Genomic DNA, 22,942 nt, shown 5'->3' with positions numbered 1-22,942 from the left:
CCTGCACTGTTACCCTACCTGCTCTGTCTACCCTACCTGCTCTGTCTACCCTACCTTTTCTGTCTACCCTACCTGCACTGTCTACCCTACCTGCTCTGGCAACCCTACCTGCTCTGACTACCCTACCTTTTCTGTCTACCCTACCGGCTCTGTTTACCCTACCTGCTCTGTCTCCCCCACCTACACTCTCCACCCTACCTGCTCTGTTTACCCTACCCTACTGTCTACCCTACCTGCTCTGTCTACCCTACCTGCTCTGTCCACCCTACCTGCACTCACCTGCTCTGTCTACCCTACCTGCTCTGTTTACCCTCCCTGCACTCACTTGCTCTGTTTCCCCTACCTGCACTGTCTACCCTACCTGCTCTGCCTACCCTACCTGCTCTGTCAACCCTACCTGCTCTGTCAACCCTACCTGCACTGTCTACCCTACCTGCTCTGTCTACCCTACCTGCTCTGTCTACCCTACCTTTTCTGTCTACCCTACCTGCAATGTCTACCGTACCTGCTCTGTCGACCCTACCTGCTCTGTCTACCCTACCTTTTCTGTTTACCCTACCTGCTCTGTCTACCCTACCTGCACTCACCTGCCCTGTTCGACTGCCTCATTAATTACTGTTGTTGTCACGTTCTCTTGCATAATGCAACAAGTGTGTCAGTAGCAGGATGCCCTCAGATTAAAAATCAACACACTTAGCTCTAGATTACATCTAAACATATTTTACATTTGCAAGATCAGACGTAATATCACTATAATCCGAATGTTCATTTTCGAAAGTTGTTTTCATTTCAGCACATCTAATTTGTAAACATTTCAACTCTATTAAATTGTAACTTTTTTTAATTGCACAAAAAATGGCAACCCATCGAAATAAAGTTGTCTTTCTTCTCTTTCTTGTGATGTAAGTGTTGGGACGATGCATTACATCCCTGATGAAGCTTTAGCGTTCCTATAGCTTCAACGGAAAGATAATGTATTCCATTGAACCCATTTCAGCCATTACCGGGGTGTGCTTGACAGAACATTGCAAACATTATGTTAACCGGAAAAAACGACAAGGACATGCAAGAGTATGAAAGAGTCGCAGGAGTAAAATGAATACAATTAATCCAGCGAGATTTAAGTGACAAGTGGATTTTGCACCACTCAAACACAGGAAATAGATGGCTGAAAAAGACAGATCCTCATGTGGGCGGGGCATACGTGTTGCTACACACACACACACACACACACACACACACACACACACACACACACACACACACACACACACACACACACACACTGGACAGTGGAGCAGAGGGACACTTCCTGTCCATGACACAAAGGCAGACATCTGACTTGGCCTTGATCTTCTCATATTTCTATTCCTCTCTTTCCCTCTCTTTTTCTCTTGTTTTGCTTTCTAGGATCTTCAAAATAGTAATATCTCTTTATAGTCCTCTCTAAAATCACCTGTTCTAAAATGTCTATCCTGGAGACAACTTAAACTTTTTTATTATAAGATGAAGCAACAATTTTAAAAGGTTTGAGCAAACACATATATCTCTTCCTTTTCTGTCTTTTTTTTCTCCTCTCTCTTTCCCTCGTTCCAACACAGGGTAGATGACGACGGTATCTTAACTGTTGCAGCAATCATAGAACTTCATTAATATGCATGTTCACACCATCTTCGCACCACCTCTTCCTCCCTTCGTCTCCCTCCCTCGCTCTTCACCACTTTCTTTGCCTCTACATCTCTCTCCCTCTATCTTTTCCTCCCCCTCTCTTTGCCTCTTCCTGTATCTCCCACTCCCACTCCTTTTCTCCCCTTTCTCTCTCTGCCTCCCCCTTTTTCTCATTTTCTCTCTCTGTTCACAGATCACACATGAATTAACATTGAAGGGTTTCATAATTGCTTATATAAAAACGTACACTAATGCGCTCCGCTCCCAATTTAACGTCTAATTTTAGCGCACTGTATCAGCAACGCTCTAATACGGCGGTTTATGGTAAATGATTGATGTCGTACCATACCGCGTTTTCCACTTCATTAATAAGAAATGTGTCTTTATTTATTAATGGATAATATACATATACATCTATTTATGATTCAATTAGGGCCGGTATAAGTGTGTCAAAATCTATAGGGCTAGATTTACGATACAAGCCTATATCTCCTGATGGCTTGGTAATGTGGCTGGGTCTATGCACAACCTCACTGGTAAAGACAAAACAAAGGCAATAGCAGCTAGCACTTAGCTCCAGATATGGAAAGCTTTTGCACTTGGTATTTTCAAGAGGTTTTAAAACATACATGGTACAGAAATACTAAGAAATTAATGTTCTTCAGTGTAAATGTATACAGTTCGATGTACTATATGCCCTGGGAGGCCAGTGGTTTCCGTCCTCCATTGTCTGGGAGTAGAGGTGACTAAATTAACCATATTGGCTTTGTGTGTACCTCAGCACTAACCCAATAGAAACCAATACAAAGCCAGTGGAGCCCAGACAGGCCCAGCTAATGGACAGATAATGAGCCAGTGCAGTCTTAACCCTCTGTTAAATCACTTCCTAATACTCTCATCGGAAAGATGGGGACTGTGAGAAGAGGTGTATTAGACCCGCTTTTATGAGAAGTATGTTAAGATAAAAGTGAAGTTATTGTAACCTATATTTTATTGAAATATGAAGGTGGTCTGTGAACTAACACTAAGTGAACTTACTCTCGCTATACATGCAATCAAGAATTTTGAATCTATTGTAATCATGCCATAAGTACTGTCCATTGTTTAATGAGACTTTATGTAAATAGGAAATTGGAAATGTAAATTATATTTTGTGTACTTATTTTAATAGGTAAGGTACATCTCTTTTGAGGGTATTTGGTATTTTATTAGGATCCCCATTAACTGTTGCAAAAGCAGCAGCTACTCTTCCTGGGGTCAACAAGAAACATGAAACATGACATATTACAGAACATCAATAGACAAGAACAGCTCAAGGACAGAACTACATCAATTAAAAAATAAATTAAAAAGGCACACGTAGCCTACATATCAATACCAATACATACACACAAACTACCATGTTCAAATGGGGGAGAGGCGTTGTGCCGTGAGGTGTTGCTTTATCTGTTTTTTGAAACCAGGTTTGCTGTTCATTTGAGCAATATGAGATGGAATGTAATTCCATTCAATAATAGCTCTATATAATACTGTACACTTTCTTGAATTTGTTCTGGATTTGGGGACTGTGAAAAGACCCCTGGTGACATGCCTGGTGGGGTAAGTGTGTGTGTAAGTTGACTATGCAAGCAATTTAGGATTTTCAACACATGAATGTTTCTTATAAAAAGAAGAAGTGATGCAGTCAGTCTCTCCTCAACTCTTAGCCAAGAGAGACTGGCATGCATAGTATTTATATTAGCCCTCTGATCACAATGAAGAACAAGATGTGCCGCTCTGTTCTGGACCAGCTGCAGCTTAACTAGGTCTTTCCTCATAGCGCTCGACCACACAACTGGACAATAACCAAGATAAGACAAAACTAGAGCCTGCAGGACTTGCTTTTTGGAATGCGGTGTCAAAAAAGCAGAGCATCTCTTTCTTACGGACAGACCTATCCTCATCTTTACAGTCATTAAATCTATATGTTTTGACCATGACAGTTTATAATCTAACGTAAAGCCAAGTAATTTAGTCTCCTAAACTTATTCAACAGCCACACCATTCATTACCAGATTCAGCTGAGGTCTAGAACTTAGGGCATAAGTTGTGTTCTTCATTCTTCTGTTTAGAACTTGACCTCTTCCTGTGTGAACCCTGGCAAGCAGGAAGCAGGAAGTGCTGGTCTTATTGTGAGGGAGAAACAGAAGATATGCCACAGCAGATGGCATGCCAAACATGGTGACTTATTGTTGGCCCATATCTTACTTGTATTCAACTTTCTGTTGTTGAGCAGAAAATCCTGGAGAAAGGAATGAATGCTAATAATGTTACATATGTCAACAATTAGCTTACATATCTGCCAAACCTCAGCTTGGAGGAAGCTATAGAATATAAACACTTTTTGCCCCGTGTCATGGTTTTGTTACAATGCGTGTGACAGAATACTAAACAAAATCGCCTTGTCCTGAGTAAATATTCAATACATCCCGACCATGGCATAGAATTGAGCCTGGCTAGCCAAGTTAATTGAGTTGGCCCTTGAGCATTCACTACAAATTTGGCACGCCAGAATTGCTTTTGTGTAACATAGCCAACGCTAAAGTGTAGAATTACATCCACGCCTTGGACTGGTCCAAATGGAGTTCTTTAGATATCATATGGTCAGGAATACTGTGATGTCACCTTTAGTAAACTGATACAGACACAATGTCCCTGTATTTTTTTACATGTATGAATAGCACACAGTCCATTTGAATGACAATGGAAGGAGAGGCAGGGTTGGATGAATTATCTGTAGTCTAGTTCAGGCCAATGTTATGTTCATGGCAATGTTATTTACCCTTTTCTACTACCAGTGTATTTTATTGCAGAACTAGACCAGGAGAAGTAATTGCTTGCCAGGTATCTGCCTGCATTATCAGTAGCTATGGCAGTAACTGCAAATAGATAAAGGACATTATGCAGCCATATTGTGTCTGCGGTGTCTGTGTGTGTGTGTGTGTGTGTCTGTGTGTGTGTGAGACCATATATATAGGCATATACAAATACGCAGTATGTGTCTGACTGATGAGAAATACAAATACATTGTGAGCGTGGAATGAGTTATTTCCCCAGACAATAAGCAGAGCATGATCACCAGAAGTGACCCAACCAGACCCTCAATCTCCTCATTCCCCGGCCCTGTGTGTTGGGCGATGAGGTCAGGTTGTTTGTGTGTGTGTTTTTCTGTGTGTGTTCCTGTGTGTCTCTGTGTCTGCTTGTGTGTGTGTGTGTGTTCATACGAAGTAAAAGCCCTGGGAGAGAACAGGGCCGTAGCGCTGCGTTAGGCCATCTCATGTCTCGTCTGCTGTCTCAGTCTGGCACTGTGAGCACAGACAAAGTCAAACTGCTGCTTGCACATATTTGGGAGGATATTTAATTAAAAGTGGATTACAAGAGTGTTGGGTAAACAAAGATCAGATTAACAAATAGGCCAACGATGCTTTTCCATTTGCTAATGCAAATTTGACTTGACGGCAGGATTGGTCACGCAGAAGAACAGGCTCTGCCACCCCTCCAGAATATTAAGTCCAGTCTGGAGCACGAGGTAAAGAGTGAGAGACTCAGAAGTTGTTTAAGATCCCACCTTATGCCCGCTGAGTGTGTGTGTGTGCTCGTGCGTGATAGCATGTGTGTCTCTCTCTCATCTCCCCCACCTCCCCTCTCTCTCGCTCTCTCTTTCCCTCTCACAGAGATGCAGAGTTTTGGACAGAGCTCGACCTTGCCATGATAGACTGCTAGTGTGTGTCTCTTCTCAGAACCCTCCCGACACCGAGCTGTAGCTGAAGAAGAGAGGGATGGACGGAGGAGAGGAGAGGAGCGGAGAGAGGAATGGATTTATCGATGTGGGACTTTGGCTCAGGTCGATGCATCAGAGGCTGGATCATAGCGGATGATTAGGCCGCTGGGTGTCAGGGAGAACTTAATATAGACCCAGCCCTAAACAGACCTCTCCCCCTCTCTCTCTCTTTCCTCTCATCGCTCACCCCCTAGCCAGACACACACCACAGATTCACCCAGATACAATGGTCCAAGTAAAAGACAATGAGGAACACTGACAAGGTTCAGGTGAGACTGAGGACACACTCAACCTCTAAGAATGGACTATCCATGAGGACTCACATTTCTTCATGTTGAGTGACATGCTAGGAATGTGAAGGGAACCTCATTCAGTGAGAGGTCAACTGGTCTGGCCATACAGGAAGTGTAACCCCTTCTAATCTCAATGTAGATTTGAATTCTTCCCTGAGCCTTGTCCCTAACCTTGACCCTAAGAAGAAAAACCTCATGTTGCTCATCAGTTCTAAGGACATTAACACATGTCCATTCTAGCCTAACTATCTAACATAAAAGGGAAAGAAATGAATAAAGTAAGACAACAAAAGTGGGCCTTGGAACACAGCAGGACAGAAAACTTTGACGCATGCGGGGTTGGTTTCCTGAATAATTCATGGAGAGGCATGAGGGTGAGATGTGTTCTATGATGCTAATGTGACTGTATGTTTTCCTAGGATTTGCTCCTCCAGAACAGAAATAGTCCATCTGTATGTACACTGTCCCTGGCGTTCACCACATGGAGTTGTTAAACTGTGTCTGACACAAGAACCCAAATAAAAAGAATAAAAGGGAGAGAGAAAAACACAGGAAGATAGAGAAGAAAGAGATAGAAATCTGAAAAAAATGGTGCATGGTAAGTTGCAGATGAGATACATATTTAAAGCAACACTGAGAGAGGTTATGCTGAAAAGTAATGTTTCTTAAGCTAAAAGAGAGTTAAAAAAGGAGAATGATTAAAATATCTCCTGAGCAGGGTTGCAAAGCTACCGGTAATTTACCAAAGTTACCGGAATCTTCAGCAATTTTGGTAATTACCAGAAAACTATGACAATCTATCATCATTTTGGTAATTTATAATTGAATACCTTTAAAAAAATATATTCATACATAACTTTTTTACATCTGTGTCCATATTGTCCATAAGTTTCTAGTAGATAGACCAGATGGTTCAAGAGAAAATGGACTAATTAATAAAAAAAATCCTATAATCAACAATGGCATTATTTTCAATTACCTCTGTAACTCGTCCAACTATGAACTGTTTACTCAACTGCCACGAGTTTGACACCAACAGATTGACAGCAAATTCATATTGATGTAGTAAAATAAATAAAAGTGAGTAAAAAAAAATGGTTTCATGCTGATACCATCATACAGTATTAAACACTTAGTTGATGGTTTATATTTAGGGTAATGTTTTACAGCTTTGTCATATGTTTTTATATTTTAAAATTATCTTATTTAATTAGTTCATATATTATATTTGTGATAAAGGCCAGAGCGAGACAGAGAAAATGAAAGACACCTGTGATAATCTGAAGTACCCAAAAGAGCCAATAGATGTCTTGTGATAAATTACATAAAATCCTTGAACGTTACCAACATTCTGTTAGTTTACTGGTAAACTTAGAATGTTTCCAGTAATATACCCTCATTTTGCAACCCTAGTCCTGAATGGCCTCACCAATTTTAGTAATAACACAGAAAAGAGAGGTTGCTTGTGTCCACCTCACACCTTCTGTGTGTGTAATACCTCTAAGTGACAGTAGCAGTGACAACGTAAACAGTGCTAATTACTCCCACCACACCACACCCCACCCACACCACCCATCCATCCCAGCTCTCTGTGTCCAGTGCCCTGGCTTCACTGCGAGGCTGTGCTGCAAGCCCCACAGAGTGCGGATGGAAGGAGTGGTGACAATTAGAGGGAGAGAAAGCAGAGTGGGCTATTGTGGGCTGTCACGTCACGTAAAGTCACTGTTCCCCGTCGTTGGCACTTGTGGGCATTAGGCTGGTGGGCTGAGGGGAGAGAGACGGGCATGAGGGTAATGTGGTGTGTCACTAATGCACGGCCAAGGCCCAGTGCTCTGGGTGACAGACACACACACAGCCTTGTTGCAACATACACACATAAATAACTGGACACTTGCACACCAGAATAAACACACACACACACACACACAGAGAAAAGTGTGTGTGTTTCTGTGAGTGTTTGTCTGACCACTGCTAAGTGGCTATGTAACAGTTTCCCATTTCCTTCTACTCCTCTAATTGTGACACCCCAGGTTTCTGCTCCTGAGATGTGAAGATGGGTGTCAGCCTTTGTGTGTGTGTGTGTGTGTGTGTGTGTGTGTGTGTGTGTGTGTGTGTGTGTGTGTGTGTGCATGCGTTCGTGCCTGTGCGTGCATGTCTTAGCTCCTCCGCACCACTAAGTGAGAGTGTGTCACCTCTCTCCCGGCGATGTCTCTAATTCAAGGGGAGCCGAGCGAAGTGAGGGTTAGGTCTCACACCCTGTCATACACCCCCCCACCCCCCCTTCCTCCCCAATGCCCTGCATCCCCCTCCACCTTATCCATCGTTCTCTCCCTCCGGTCACACAAACAGGTAGTGATTATAGCTGCGCCGTCACCATGTTTACACCTCAAACTGCCACCAATTACCACGCGGTGAGGTGACACTCAACACCCGACACAACACTCCGGCCGACACCTGAAGCTGCATGGCTACCGCCTCAAACCGGGGCCCTGTTTCCGGTACCTGAACACTGCGCTTTAATATCCTCCCTCCCTCATTGATTCTCTCTCGAGCCTGCCTGGTTGGAGTGGGGTCTATATGTCTTTAATGGTGGAACAGAGGCTAACATGGCCTATGTGGGCAGGCAATGAACAGCAGAATCACTCATGACGGCAGTGTCAGTCCAGCTAGAGTGGGGGTGGAGTACGGGGAGTAAGGGACATTGCCTGGGCATCAGAATGGAGGTGACACTAGGATTGGTTCTCAGAGGTGAGGTTGTAGTCACTCAGAGTGTTTCTCTTTGAGAGTGGAGGGTGGGATAGAGAGCTGGATCTGTGGTGAGAGCTTTGATTAATGTGGTCGGGCAATGGGTCGGGCAGCCAGGAGTGTGTCCACTGAGTCAGAGCAACACATACACACACACACACACACTCACACACACACACACACACTCACACACACACACACACACACACACACACACACACACACACACACACACACACACACACACACACACACACACACACACACACACACACACACACACACTCACATATATACACACCTGGCTTGAGCTGAACTGAAAGAGGCGAGCATTGTAATGTGTTGAGTGTGAGAGAGAAAGAGAAAAAGTGAATTCTTGCATGAGAGTATGTGTGTGTCTGACTGTCCTGTCTTTCTATCTGTCCGTCCGTATGAGCCCTTACCAAAAAAACACGTCAAATCGTATTTTCACATGACAAATCACATTTTCACGTGTACTACATTTTGAGTTGATATATTGACACCATCTTTCACATGTGAGAAGAAAAACATGTTTTCACCTCACATGTGAATTGCAGTTGCACATGTGAAAATCTAAATTGCAAGTTCTCTAGTACCATTCTGTAAAAAGGTTACTTAGCCTAGCTGAGTATAACAATTCAAGTGTCTTAAAAATAATTACAGTGCATTCGGAAAGTATTTAGACCCCTTGACTTTTTCCACTTTTTTTTACAGTACATTGCAGACATTTTCTAAAATGGATTCAATTGTTATTTTTCCCTCATCAATTTACACAAATTACCCCATAATGACCAAGCAAAAATAGCTTTTTTATATTTTTGCACATTAATACAACCCCCCCCCCCCCCCCCGAAATACCACATTTACATAAGTATTCAGACGTTTCACTACTTTGTTGAAGCACCTTTGGCAGTGATTACAGCCTCGAGTCTTCTTGGGTATGACACTTCAAGCTTGGCACACCAGTATTTGGAAAGCTTCTCCCATTCTTCTCTGCTGATCCTCTCAAGCTTTGTCTGGTTGGATAGGGAGCGTTGCTGCACAGCTATTTTGAGGTCTCTCCAGAGATGTTCGGGCTCTGGCTGGGCCACTCAAGGACATTCAGAGTCTTGCCCCGAAGCTATTCCTGCGTTGTCTTGACTGTGTGCTTAGGGCCATTATCCTGTTGGAAGGTGAACCTTTACCCCAGTCAAGGATCTCAATGTACTTTGCTCCGTTCATCTTTCCCTCGATCCTGACTAGTCTCCCAGTCCCTGACGCTGAAAAACATCCCAACAGGATGATGCTGCCACCACCATGCTTCACAGTAGGGATGGTGCCAGGTTTCCTCAAGACATGACGCTTAGCATTCAGGCCAAAGAGTTCAATCTTGGTTTCATCAGACCAGAGAATCTTGTTTCTCATTGTCTGAGAGTCCTTTTAGACGCCTTTTGGCAAACTCCAAGTGGGCTGTCATGTGCCTTTTACTGAGGAGTGGCTTCCGTCTGGACACCATAAAGGCCTGATTGTTCGAGTGCTGCAGAGATGGTTGTCCTTCTGGAAGGTTCTCCCATCTCCTCAGAGAAACTCTGGAGCTCTGTCAGAGTGACCATCGGGTTCTTGGTCACCTCCCTGACCAAGGCCCTACTCCCCCGATTGCTGAGTTTGGCTGGGCGGCGAGCTCTAGGAAGTCTTGGTGGTTCTAAACTTCTTCCATTTAAGAATAATGGAGGCCACAGTGTTCTTGGGGACCTTCAATGCTGCAGACATGTTTTGGTACCCTTCCCCAGATCTGAGCCTTGACAAAATCCTGTCTCGGAGCTCTACGGACAATTATTTTGACCTCATGGCTTGGTTTTTGCTCTGACATGCACTGTCAACTGTGGGACCGTATATTGACAGGTGTGTGCCTTTCCTAATCATGTCCAATCAATTGAATTTACCACAGGTGGACTCCAATCAAGTTGTAGAAACATCTCAAGGATGATCAATGGAAACAGGTTTAGCTAGGCTCAATTTTGAATCTCATAGCAAAAGGATCTGAGTACTTACGTAAATAAGTTTTAAAAAATATGTATTTTTATATACATTTTCAATTTTTTTTAGAATAAGGCTGTAAAGTAACAGAATGATGAAAAAGTCAAGGGGTCTAAATACTTTCCAAATGCACTGTATTTCTAAGTCATTCATTCGGTGTGGTACTGCTGCAGGCGCACGCCTCTCTTTATAAGTTTGTCAGTGACTGAGGAAAGCCAATGAAAAAAACGTCCTTTTTAACATGTTAAAATTAGCGCTGTCAGAGTTAATGATTTAATTCAAGTTAAGTTTTTGTAATTTTAGTTAACATTTTTTTTCCCGTATTGTCTGAAAGCATTAAAAATACACTGAACACGTCCAAAATACATCATCTATACAGCTAAAAGCAACAATGCAATGTCAAAACAAGTTGACTTTGAGGTTAAAGAAAGTGTGATAAATTTACCTGATTTTGCTAACTGTTACTTTGGAGAAAATCAAAATGGCAATATTCTTCTAATTCTTTTTGTATATACATCTTAAATTACAGCTCAATTTGAGTAAATTATGAATTTGGCCTGAGATGGAGTCACATGCTGCAAATATCTGGCTTTCCCTCACTTTCACCTCCCTCTCTCTTCTCGCTCTGTCTCATTTCTCTCTCTTTTTCCTCCCTCTCCGTTTATTGTCTGCTCACTCCATTCTCAGTCTCCTCTCTCTCCCTCACTGTCCAGCTCTCTTTTCTGTATCATATATTTTCTCTATCTCTCCTATCTTATTCTCGCATGTCTCTCCTCTCTCCTCACATTGCCTCGAGACCTAACCGGAACATTGACCAGAGAAATCTTCCTTAGCTCTCTTTCAAACCTGCAGACCTGTTGTTTACTCACAGATGCATCTACACATAGGGATGTACAGGCTGGGCAGGAGTGCAGTGGTAAAATACCTGTGAGTCGCTAGGCTTTCCCAGAGAGTTTGCCAACATCAGGGCAGATAGCATGGCTCATGCTCTGGTTCCATACATCACACATTGGTTAGGGAGTTCTTGCATAAGATGCTACAGCAACGTTCCCCAAACTAGGGGTCGCGAGAGAAATTCTGAAATAAAATTCTAAAATATTGTGCTTGGTTCATAGAACCGGGGTTACATCAGTACCCTCCAGTAGCCGCTAGATGTGATTGTAATAAACAGAGCAGTTTCTGTTTTCTTCCTACAAATGTTGCTCTATCTTTTGAACTGTTTAAGCTACAAAATATTATAACACCATCAATGAAATATAAGACTTTCAGGAACACATACAGTTGAAGTCGGAAGTTTACATACACCTTAGCCAAATACATTTAAACTCAGTTTTTCACAATTTCTGACATTTAATCCTAGTAAACATTCCCTGTCTTAGGTCAGTTAGGATCACCACTTTATTTTAAGAATGTGAAATGTCAGAATAATAGTAGAGGGAATGATTTATTTCAGCTTTTATTTCTTCATCACGTTCCCAGTGGGTCAGAAGTGGACATACACTCAATTAGTATTTGGTAGCATTGCCTTTAAATTGTTTAACTTGGGTCAAACGTTTTGGGTAGCCTTCCACAAGCTTCCCACAATAAGTTGGGTGAATTTTGGCCCATTCCTCCTGACAGAGCTGGTGTAACTTATTCAGGTTTGTAGGTTTCTTGCTGGCACACGCTTTTTCAGTTCTGCCCACACATTTTCTATAGGATTGAGGTCAGGGCTTTGTGTTGGCCAGTCCAATACCTTCACTTTGTTGTCCTTAAGCCACTTTGCCACAACTTTGGAGGTATGCTTTGGGTCATTGTTCATTTGGAAGGCCCATTTGCGACCAAGCTTTAAATTCCTGACTGATGTCTTGAGATTTTGCTTCAATATATCTACATAATTTTCCTACCTCATGATGCCCTCTATTTTGTGAAGTGCACCAGTCCCACCTGCAGCAAATCACCCCCACAACATGATGCTGCCACCCCCGTGCTTCATGGTTGGGATGGTGTTCTTCAGCTTGCAAGTGTCCCCCTTTTTCCTACATACATAACGATGGTCAATATGGCCATACAGTTCTATTTTTGTTTCATCAGACCAGAGGACATTTCTCCAAAAAGTATGATCTTTGTAACCATGTGGAAATACAAACCATAGCCTGGTCTTTTTATGGCGGTTTTGGAGTAGTGGCTTCTTCCTTGCTGAGCGACCTTTTAGGTTATGTCGATATAAGACTCGTTTTACTGTGGATATAGATACTTTGTACCCATTTCCTCCAGCATATTAACAAGGTCCTTTGCTGTTGTTCTGGGATTGACTTGCACTATTCGCACCAAAGTACGTTCTTTTCTAGGAGACAGAACACGTCTCCTTCCTGAGCGGTATGACAGCTGCGTGGTCCCATGGTGTTTATACTTGCGTACTATTGTTTGTACAGATGAACGTGGTACCTTCAGGCATTATGAAATTGCTGCCAAGGATGAACCAGACTTGTGGAGGTCTACAATATTTTTTCTGAAGTCTTGGCTGATTTCTTTTCATTTTCCCATAATGTCAAGCAAAGAGAAACTGAGATTGAAGGTAGGCCTTGAAATACATCCACAGGTACACCTCCAATTGACTCAAATGATGTCAATTAGCCTATCAGAAGCTTCTAAAGCCATGACATCATTTTCTGGAATTTCCCAAGCTGTTTAAAGGCACAGTCAACTTAGTATATGTAAACTTCTGACCCACTGGAATTGTGATACAGTGAATTATAAGTGAAATAATCTGTCTGTAAACAACTGTTTAAAAAATGACTTGTGTCATGCACAAAGTAGATGTCCTAACCGACTTGGTTGAAAAATGAGTTTTAATGACTCCAACCGAAGTGTATGTAAACTTCTGACTTCAACGGTATGTGTCTTCTGTTTCAGGACTCATTAGAATAGAGTGGACAAAACCAAGCACTAAATCAGACTGGGGGAAATAGAGTACCTTTCTGATAAATGTCAGTCATATTCTTCCTTCAGATTGAAATACTGCCAAAATTATAGTCAGACTGATGTTTAATAGCCCCAATTACAAAAGTAAATATTGGCCGTTGATTACATCACTTTTTTTTACGTGGTGGGATCGCAAAAAAAAAGTGATATCAAAATGGGGTCACCGGCCAAAAGAGTTTGGGAACATCTGTGCTACAGTAACACTTTATCTGGAGGTCTGCAGTCTAAAAACTACTTCAGAATATTATGATACAGTTTGTCAACAAAATTAAATATATCAAAGTTCTGTGTTATTCTTGATACATATTCATAGCTGCCTGGTCCCAGATCTGTTTGGGCTTTTACCTACTCCATTTTCATTGTCATGCCAAACATGTTTTGTATGACAATTCCATGAGGAGTTGGCAAGAGAGCAGAAACAGTCTGGTACACATACAGTGGCAGTCGAACGTTTGGACACACCTACTCATTCAAGTGTGCAAAGCTGTCTTCAAGGCAAAGGGTGACAACTTTGAAGAATCTCAAATATAAAATATATTTTAATTTGTTTCACACTTTTTTGGTTACTACATGATTCCATATGTATTTCATAGTTTTGATGTCTTCACTATTATTCTACAATGTAGAAAATAGTAAAAATAAAGAAAAACCCTGGAATGTGTAGGTGTGTCCAAACTTTTTACTGGTACTGTATATTCATCGATATATTCTATATTCATAGATGATAAGACCTACAGTACATTAAGAAAGTATTCAGAATACTTCCCTTTTTCCACATTTTGTTACTTTACAGCCTTATGCTAAAATCTATTAAATAATTTAAAAAGTCAATCTACACTCAATACCCCATAATGACAAAGCAAAAACAGGTTTTTAGAAATGTTTGCAAGTGTATAAAAAAAATCTGAAATATCACACGTATGTAAATATTCAGACCCCAAAAAACAGCCATTAGGTCAAAGGAATTGTCCGTAGAGCTCTGAGACAGGATTTTATCGAGGCACAGATCTAGGGAAGGATTAAAAACTAATTGATCTCAGGTGCATCCTGTTTCCATTGATCATCCTTGAAATGTTTCTACAAATAGATTGGAGTCCACCTGTGGTAAATTCAACAGATTGGGCATGATGTGGAAAGGCACACACCTGTCTATATAAGGTCCCACAGCTGACAGTGCATGCCAAAGCAAAAACCAACCCATGAGGTAGAAGAAATTGTCCGTAGAGCTCCGAGACAGGATTGTGTTGAGGCAGAGCTCAGGGGAAGGGTACCAAAATATTTTTGCAGCATTGAAGGTCCCCAACAACACAGTGGCCTCCATTATTCTTAAATGGAAGAAGTTTGGATCCACCAAGACTTCCTAGAGCTGGCCGCCCGGCCAAACTGAGCAATCAGGGGAGAAGGGCCTTGGTCAGGGAGGTGACAAAAAACCCGATGGTCACACTGACAGAGTTCCAGAGTTCCTCTGTGGAGATGGGGGAACCTTCCAGAAGGACAACCATCTCTGCAGCACTCTACCAATCATGCCTTTATGGTACTGTAGAGTGGCCAGTCAGAAGCAACTCCTCTGTAAAAGGCACATGACAGCCCACTTGGAGTTTGCCAAAAGTCACCTAAAGGACTCTCAGACTATGAAAAACAAGATTCTCTGGTCTGATGAAACCAAGATTGAACTCATTGACTTGAATGCCAAGCGTGCATCTGGAGGAAACCTGGCACCATCCCTGTGGGAATAATAATTGTCTGTGGCAGGGACTATGAGAGTAGTCAGGATCGAGGGAAAGATGAACAGAGCAAAGTAGAGAGATCTTGGATGAAAACCTGCTCCAGATTGCTCAGGACCCCAGACTGGGGTGAAGGTTCACCTTCCAACAGGACAACGACCCTAAGCACACAGCCAAGACAATGCAGGAGTGGCTTTTGGACAAGTCTCTGAATGTCCTTGAGTGGCACAGCCAGAGGCCAGAATTGAACCAATCTAACATCTTTGGAGAGACCTGAAAATAGCTGTGCAGCAACGCTCCCCATCCAACTTGACAGCTTGAGAGTATCTGCAGAGAATAATGGTAGAAATTTCCCAAATACAGGTGTGCCAAGCTTTTAGCGTCATACCCAAGAAGACTCGAGGCTGCAATTGCTGCCAAAGTACTGAGTAAAGGGTCTGAATACTTATGGACATGTGATATCAGTTTTATTGAATTTTTTTATTTGCAAACATTTCTAAAAACCTGTTTTGCTTTGTCATTATGGGCTATTGAGTGTAGGTTGATATAAAAAATGAAAAAAAACCTGTAACGTAACAAACTGTGGAAAAAGTCAAGTGGTCTGAATATTTTCCTAATGAACTGTATAACGCACGCAAAACACAAAAGGCATGCAATTGCCATCCTGCTTACATCAACCAGCATTTCCTTGTTATAATAAATCAGAAAAAAAATAAAATATATAATTTACAACCCACTGTTTTATTAAGTCCTGTATGTATGGCACTGAAACTTTGTCAGCCTCTTCAAATAAAAGCCTCTATCCTCTTTACAAGGGCTGAGGTAAGAGCCTGGAGCTGATATTACACACACTGAAACTTCCTGTCGTGTCCTGCTCTGGAGTCATGCTCTGCTCGCCACTATTCCTCTGTGGCCCTGTCACATTTGTTACGGCTGAGTGAACACACACTTTTACGCTACCCTTTCACCCTTACACACACACACACACACACACACACACACACACACACACACACACACACACACACACACACACACACACACACACACACACACACACACACACACCTCCGTTCCAGGTTAACGACCCCAGGGAGGGACAAGGAGAAACCCCTGGAAGTCCATATGAGTATGAGAGGGACAAACACATCACTTCCACTTTGTTAAATCTTAATTTAACCAATTCCCTGTGTATGTAACTTTGCCAAGTCCTCGCACCGTGTGTGTGTGCGTGTAATCCCCCATACCTAATGAATACAGCCCTGTGTGTCTGTAATAACTGACACGGATAGGCCACTGCATGGGAGACCTGGGTTTGTGCGTGCATGTGTGTGCATGTTCAGAAGAGGGAAAGAAGGAGAGAAAAAGCCTGTGTGTGTCTGCCCGTGTGAGCCGCCTTTATGCAAGGCAGGTGAAAAGAGTTAAATTGGGCCGTTCCATCATGCGGCACGGGGAGGCCTGGTGACATGCTGATCAGGTGTGCATGCATAATGGCCTCCAAAAATAAGCCCTGTTTTGAATAATACCCCCCAAAATCCTGCAGTCTCCACTCAGTCCGGCCAGGATCTCATCAATCTTTACAATGAATGGAAATCGGAGAGGGGCCTCCATGGAGCATACTTACATCTCTCTCTATTTCTCTCTTTTTCTCTCTCCCAATCCCCTTTCACTCTGTTTTACCCATTTCTCACTTCTGTCCCTCTCACTCATTTCCTTCTATCTTTCTTTACTCTCTCCCTCTATCCCTCTTTTCTCTCTCTAGTCTACTTTCACAGATATCTTGGAGAATGCTTGCACAAAGTGCCGAGAGAGGCAGAGCTTTTACCTCAAAGTAGAAGATTGATATTCTATTATTTCTTGCCATCATTTGTGTCTAAAATATTTGTTTTGTTTTCTCTCAGTATAACACATTAGGTTTATGTAAATTTTAAGGAAAACATACAGTAACTGAATAAGAGCAACATACTGTTTATTGCGTGGATTATGATATTATAATGAGGATAGAGTGTAATTAATACACACAAGCCGAATGAAAGACTTTATTACACAAATACAACATGAATATACTTATTTTATTCAGTAATTGGGTATTATTACATTGAGTTAATTAATAAAAATGTGTACTCGTTATTGTAATTCATTATTCACTTTGTATTTATTCCTCGTGTCACTATTTCAATTAAAAAAAATTAAATTCATCTTTATCTTTAAACTCTGCATTGTTGGAAAAGGACCTGTAAGTAAGCATTTCACTGTTAGTCTACACCTGTTTTTTACGAAGCATGTGAAAAATAAAAATGTATTTGATTTGAAACATACATCATTTTCACTTACATGAGCAGGAATTGTCATTGAAGAACATGATGAGCAGTCACATATTTTCATAGCATAACCAACAAAACAACACTTAGTAAGTCATCTGCAGACATAGGCTGCTACCAGGACTGGTTTCCGTTCAGGCCATTCTACTGTTATGGAGAGATGGGTGAGAGGGAGATGACTAAGGGAGAACAAGAGGGAAAGGGAGGGTGAGGAGGAGTGTTGGATGAGATGAAAAAGGGAGGGGAGGAGGAGAGAAGATAAGATTGTGTAGAGAAAGAGAGATGGACAAAGAAACGGGAGGAGGAGAGGTGAAGGAAGTGGAAGAAGAGAGAGGGATAGAACAGATGGAGGAGAGCAGGAGAGGGAGTGGGGGGGGGGGGGGGGGGGGGGGGGGCAATGTTGGGGCGTTTCTGTGTGTAAGCATATCCTTCTCTGGAGGTGATGGAGCACCTCTGCCCTGATCCCATTGTAATGAGTACGCAACAGAGGGAAGAAAACTTCCCCACCACAAACTTCCCAAATTATTTAGAGTCCAAGGGAAATTTACAATATGCTCTAATCCACCTTATCGTTATGGGATGAAAAATAATGACATTCTTTGTGACATCCTTCCAACCCCTAGCCGTGTATAAAAAAAAATGTATCCTCTCCTGGTGAATTTTACAATTTTTTCCCTCCTTGTATCTGGGTACATCTGTTTTGCATGAGATGCATAAAATGACAGGACTTAGACAGCCAGTGCATCTAGTGACAAAGATTACTGTCACCCACCTTCCTCAGTTAATTCATCATTGGCAATGGTCCGTTCCCTTCCCTGGTCTCTTAGCAACAGCCTATCCCTTGGCGGGGGCTCGGCCATGTGTGCGAGTGTGCCACACTACTCTTCAGCATACCTTTTACATAAAAATAAGACCATCATTTCAACTTTACATTTTTATTGTATTAACATAAAATATTGGGCATATTGCATTGAAAGTCATATCCCAGGAATTTGATTCTACCAGCCATTATGCCGTGCTTATACTTGTTAATCTTGGTTACATGAATAAAAGGAAAAAAATATTTGCTTTGGATATTAGTTTTCCTCTGCGACAGGACGGAGAAACTTTGCAATAACAGGCGAGGGAGGGGGAGTAAACCTCTTAACATGCAAATCACCTGGGCGGGGTATCTGATGGATGACTGTACTCCTGCCGCTTAAAAAAATGGCTTCTTCACCAGGAGTTTGGGTAGAGGAGAAAAGGTTGGCTGGAAACAAACCCAAACAATAAGAGAACAAACTAGACATTCTCCAATATAGCTGAATGACAGGGAGGCAAGAGTAGGACAGGTATGACAGTTATCCAAATAGAGTACATTAATAGTCAAATGTTACATTTGGTAGAGGCCTACTAATTGAACTGGGTCACATAAAAAAATGCTAGGAGGCTTTTTGCTAAATGTTTTTGAAACAAATAGCATGGCCTCTGCAAGCATTAATGGCTGTTTAGTTATTTGACACATTTGGTTGACAATTTCACATACAATCCTTCCTCACACATATGTGGCCAAACATTTCATACTAGAGCACATTAGCCAAATAAACAAATAAACAAAAGGTATCTCTTTAAAGTGGATGTCATCAGCTGTACCATACAAACACATTATCACACAGTGGTTTAACAAGAGGTTAAGGGGGCTGGTTTTTTTCATTTCCTGATGTGGATTCCCAGTATCAGGTGCATTGAACAAAGCCCAGTGAGCAGAGTTAACATGTCTGCATGCTAGCACCTCAACGGGAACCTGGGATATAGACCATGCGCAAACACATAATTGATTAACTCACACAGAAACACAATGATATCCCCCTCTCCTCTCTCTTTCATTTCCTCTCTTCGCCCCTCTTCATCCCTCTCTTCTGTTCTTCTCTCCTCTTCTCCCCTCTCCCCTCGTCAGTGACATTGTAATGTTACTGCACACGACTTTATCTCGCCTGAGAAGGTGAAGCCATGAATGATCTCTCCAATTTAAAAGCACTCAACCCTCACACCACCAGAATATTTTGCATATATTCATGCTACAATGATTCAATTTGAGGATATTATTTGCAAACAGTGCCTGAATTCTCCACAGCATTAATAACAAAATTGTGGCCGATATCACAGAAATAAAATATTATGTATTCCGACATGTTTAGAATGAACCGGCGTGATTAATTAAAAAGTAAACAATAAAAGATAAATGAGATTGAAAGCGAAGAAAGAGAGGGAGGAAAATAAAGAGTAAGAGGGCTCATTGCCAGATTGGTCTGGTGTTTGTTTGTAGTTTCCAATGTCCTGATTATTTGTTAATTACTGAACTTTGAAAACCAAGCTTGAGTAAAGGATTAATTCATGTGGCTTTCCTTCGCTCTCTTTAACGGCTGTCTATCTTTTATCATAACTAGAAAGGACATAGACACAAACGTGAATATTTACATTTCATTCCCTTTAAAGTATTTAGCTCCTCACAGTATATAATATTGACAGAAATATACCTTGACGTCTTTGCCTTATGAATCACCATAATGATTTACCAATCCTAAATTGGGGGGAGGGTTGAAAGTATTGCCATAAATCATGGTGACACAAAAAAAATCTGCATTATGAATCTCAAGATCCAATAAAAGCACAGTATCTGTTTTAGAACAATCCCCATTGTCTCTCCTTTATAACTCAAAGAGATATAAGTGTTTATGGCCTTTGCTGTCCTAAGCTTTGATGTTAGGTAGTTTAGATTGTGTAAGCCTTGTGTACTTAACACGGCCCAGTGTCTAATATGCAGTGGTGGAAAAAGTACCCAATTGTCATACCTGAGTAAAAGTAATTAAGTAGTACTTTAAAGTATTTTTACTTAAGTACTTTACAACACTGCTAGTACGTCCATGGATGAAGTAATCTCCAGCACACATCTCTAATGATTCATACACGTCGCAAAATCATTTAATGAATAATAGAGAGCTGCTGTTGGTTGTGTGGTTCAATGTGTTCAGTATCAGTAAGCCTGTATCTTAAAAAGTTTACTTTTGAACTAGCAAAAATAAATATTTGAGCACAGAAAATTGTTAAAATGGTCAGTCAACAAAGCCAAACAAAATCAATCACCACAGTAAATGTTATCAGTGAAGGCAATAGATGAAGAAGAATTTGCATATGACTAATAATGCACCTGTTCCATAAACAGAGTGTTTTTAGGGTGTTTTTATCTGTTGTGTAACTACGGCTCCAATTGAGGGGCACTGCGAGCGGTTCGCTGTGGGCCGAGACCCCGTCGCTAAGAGGGTTAAAACAAAAATAAACATCGGAATCAAAAATGGCCGCTTGCAGTTCAGCCAGCCACAGTTCAGGCCAAGTTAATCCCCACCATTAAGGAACTGAGAGCGAGAGTAGAGTGTTTTAAACAGCTCACTCCTGTCTGGCTGTGACCTGAAGAGTCAACAACGCTAGTGCAATCAGCCACTGAGCTAATTCATCAGGTCTTTTGAGGCATGAGGGGAGACTAATTCCGTATGCATTTGGGCAAAAACATCTGTTTTGTTTGCTGTTTTTTTTTATACCACTCAGTTTATGAGTTGAAAGCATGGAAATGTTTTATTTGTTTATTTGGATCCCCATTAGCTTTTGCAGAAGCAGCAGCTACTCTTCTTGGGGTCCACACATAAACATAAATTATGGCAAGTCACGAAACACTGATACACTGATAGACAAGGACATTTTACACAAATGTAAAATACAGCAACATACAAACAATACAACAACTAAAATAATGTGTGTGTGTGTGTGTGTGTGTGTGTGTGTGTGTGTGTGTGTGTGTGTGTGTGTGTGTCCTCTCACAGTCCCCGCCGTTCCATGAGTTGCTGTTTAATCTGTTTTTTAAAGGTAATCTTGCTGTTTGCTTGAGTAAATTGGAGATGAAGGGAGTTTCATGCAATCACGGCTCTGTATAAAACTGTGCATTGCCGTGAATTTGTTTTGGATTTGGGGACTGTGAAGAGACCCCTGGTGGCATGTCTTGTGGCATATGTTCGTCTGCACAGAATGTTATTTGATTATACAGACAATCTGGAATTTTCGTCACAGTAATATTTCTCCTAAAAATTTGAAGAGAATCAGTTAATCCCTCGTCAACCCTAAACCAGGAAAGGCTGGTATGCATGTTGTTGATATTTGTTCTGTACAGTATGTGCAGTTAAGGACAAGACATGCTGCTCTGTTTTGAGGCAGCTGCAATGTTGCTAGGTCTTTCTTTGCTCCACTTGACAATATTACCAGACAGTGATCGAGATGTGACAAGACCAGAGCCTGAACAACTAGTAGAGATCATTTTTGTGTCTTTTTATAATATATATATATATATCCTCATCTTCACAATCATTGTGTCACTATGACTTGACCATGATAATTGACCATCCAATGTTATACCTTCGAGTATAGCTTCATCAATGTTCTCAATGGTCACAACCTTGAGAACGTTGAGGTTTAGTTCTTAGAGAATGTTTTAAACCAAATACAATGCTTTTGGATTTAGATGTATTTAAGACAGGGTTATTATTAATCCCCCATTCTGATACTGACTGTTACTCCTTATTTATACTGAACAAAAACTTTAAAGGCAACATGCAACAATTTCAATGATTTTACTGAGTTACAGTTCATATAAGAAATTCAGTAAATTTAAATAAATTCATTAGGCCTTAATCTATGGATTTCACATGAATGGGCAGGGGCACAGCCATGGGTGGGCCTGGAAGGGCATTGGTCCACCCACTTGGGGGCCATGCTCTCCCGCTGGTGGACATTCCTGCAGTCAGCATGCCAAAACTTAAGACATCAGTGGCATTGCGTTGTGTGACAAAACTGCACATTTTAAAGTGGCCTTTTATTGTACACAGCACAAGGTGCTCCTGTGTAATGATCATGCTGTTTAATCAGCTTTTTGATATGCCACACCTATCAGGTGGGTTAATTTACTTGGCAAAGGATAAATGCTCACTAACAGGGATGTTAACACATTTCTGCACAAAATTTGAGAGTAAATAAGCTTTTTGTGTGTATGGAAAATTTCTGGGATCTTTTATTTAAGCTCATGCCTATGTATATTTTTTATCAGTATAGAATTTCAGTGAGCTCACTGGTGCTGACATAATGTAGAGTGTGGAATCATCTGCACACATAGGGATTCTAGCTTTGTGTAAGATCAGTTGCAAATCTTTTGTAAAAATAGAGAAGAGTAACGGCCCAAGGCAACTGCTTGAAGGGACACCGCATTGTACATATCTGATGTTAGAGAAGCTTCCATTGAAGAACACTCTCTAGGTTTTATTGGATAAATAACTCTCCAACCATGTGATG

Source organism: Salmo salar, chromosome 01 (genome assembly GCF_965601325.2).
Source record: "Salmo salar chromosome 01, fSalSal1, whole genome shotgun sequence".
Lineage (NCBI taxonomy): Eukaryota > Metazoa > Chordata > Actinopteri > Salmoniformes > Salmonidae > Salmo > Salmo salar.
The sequence above is the reverse complement of the archived record's forward strand: the minus strand, read 5'-3'. Positions refer to the sequence as shown.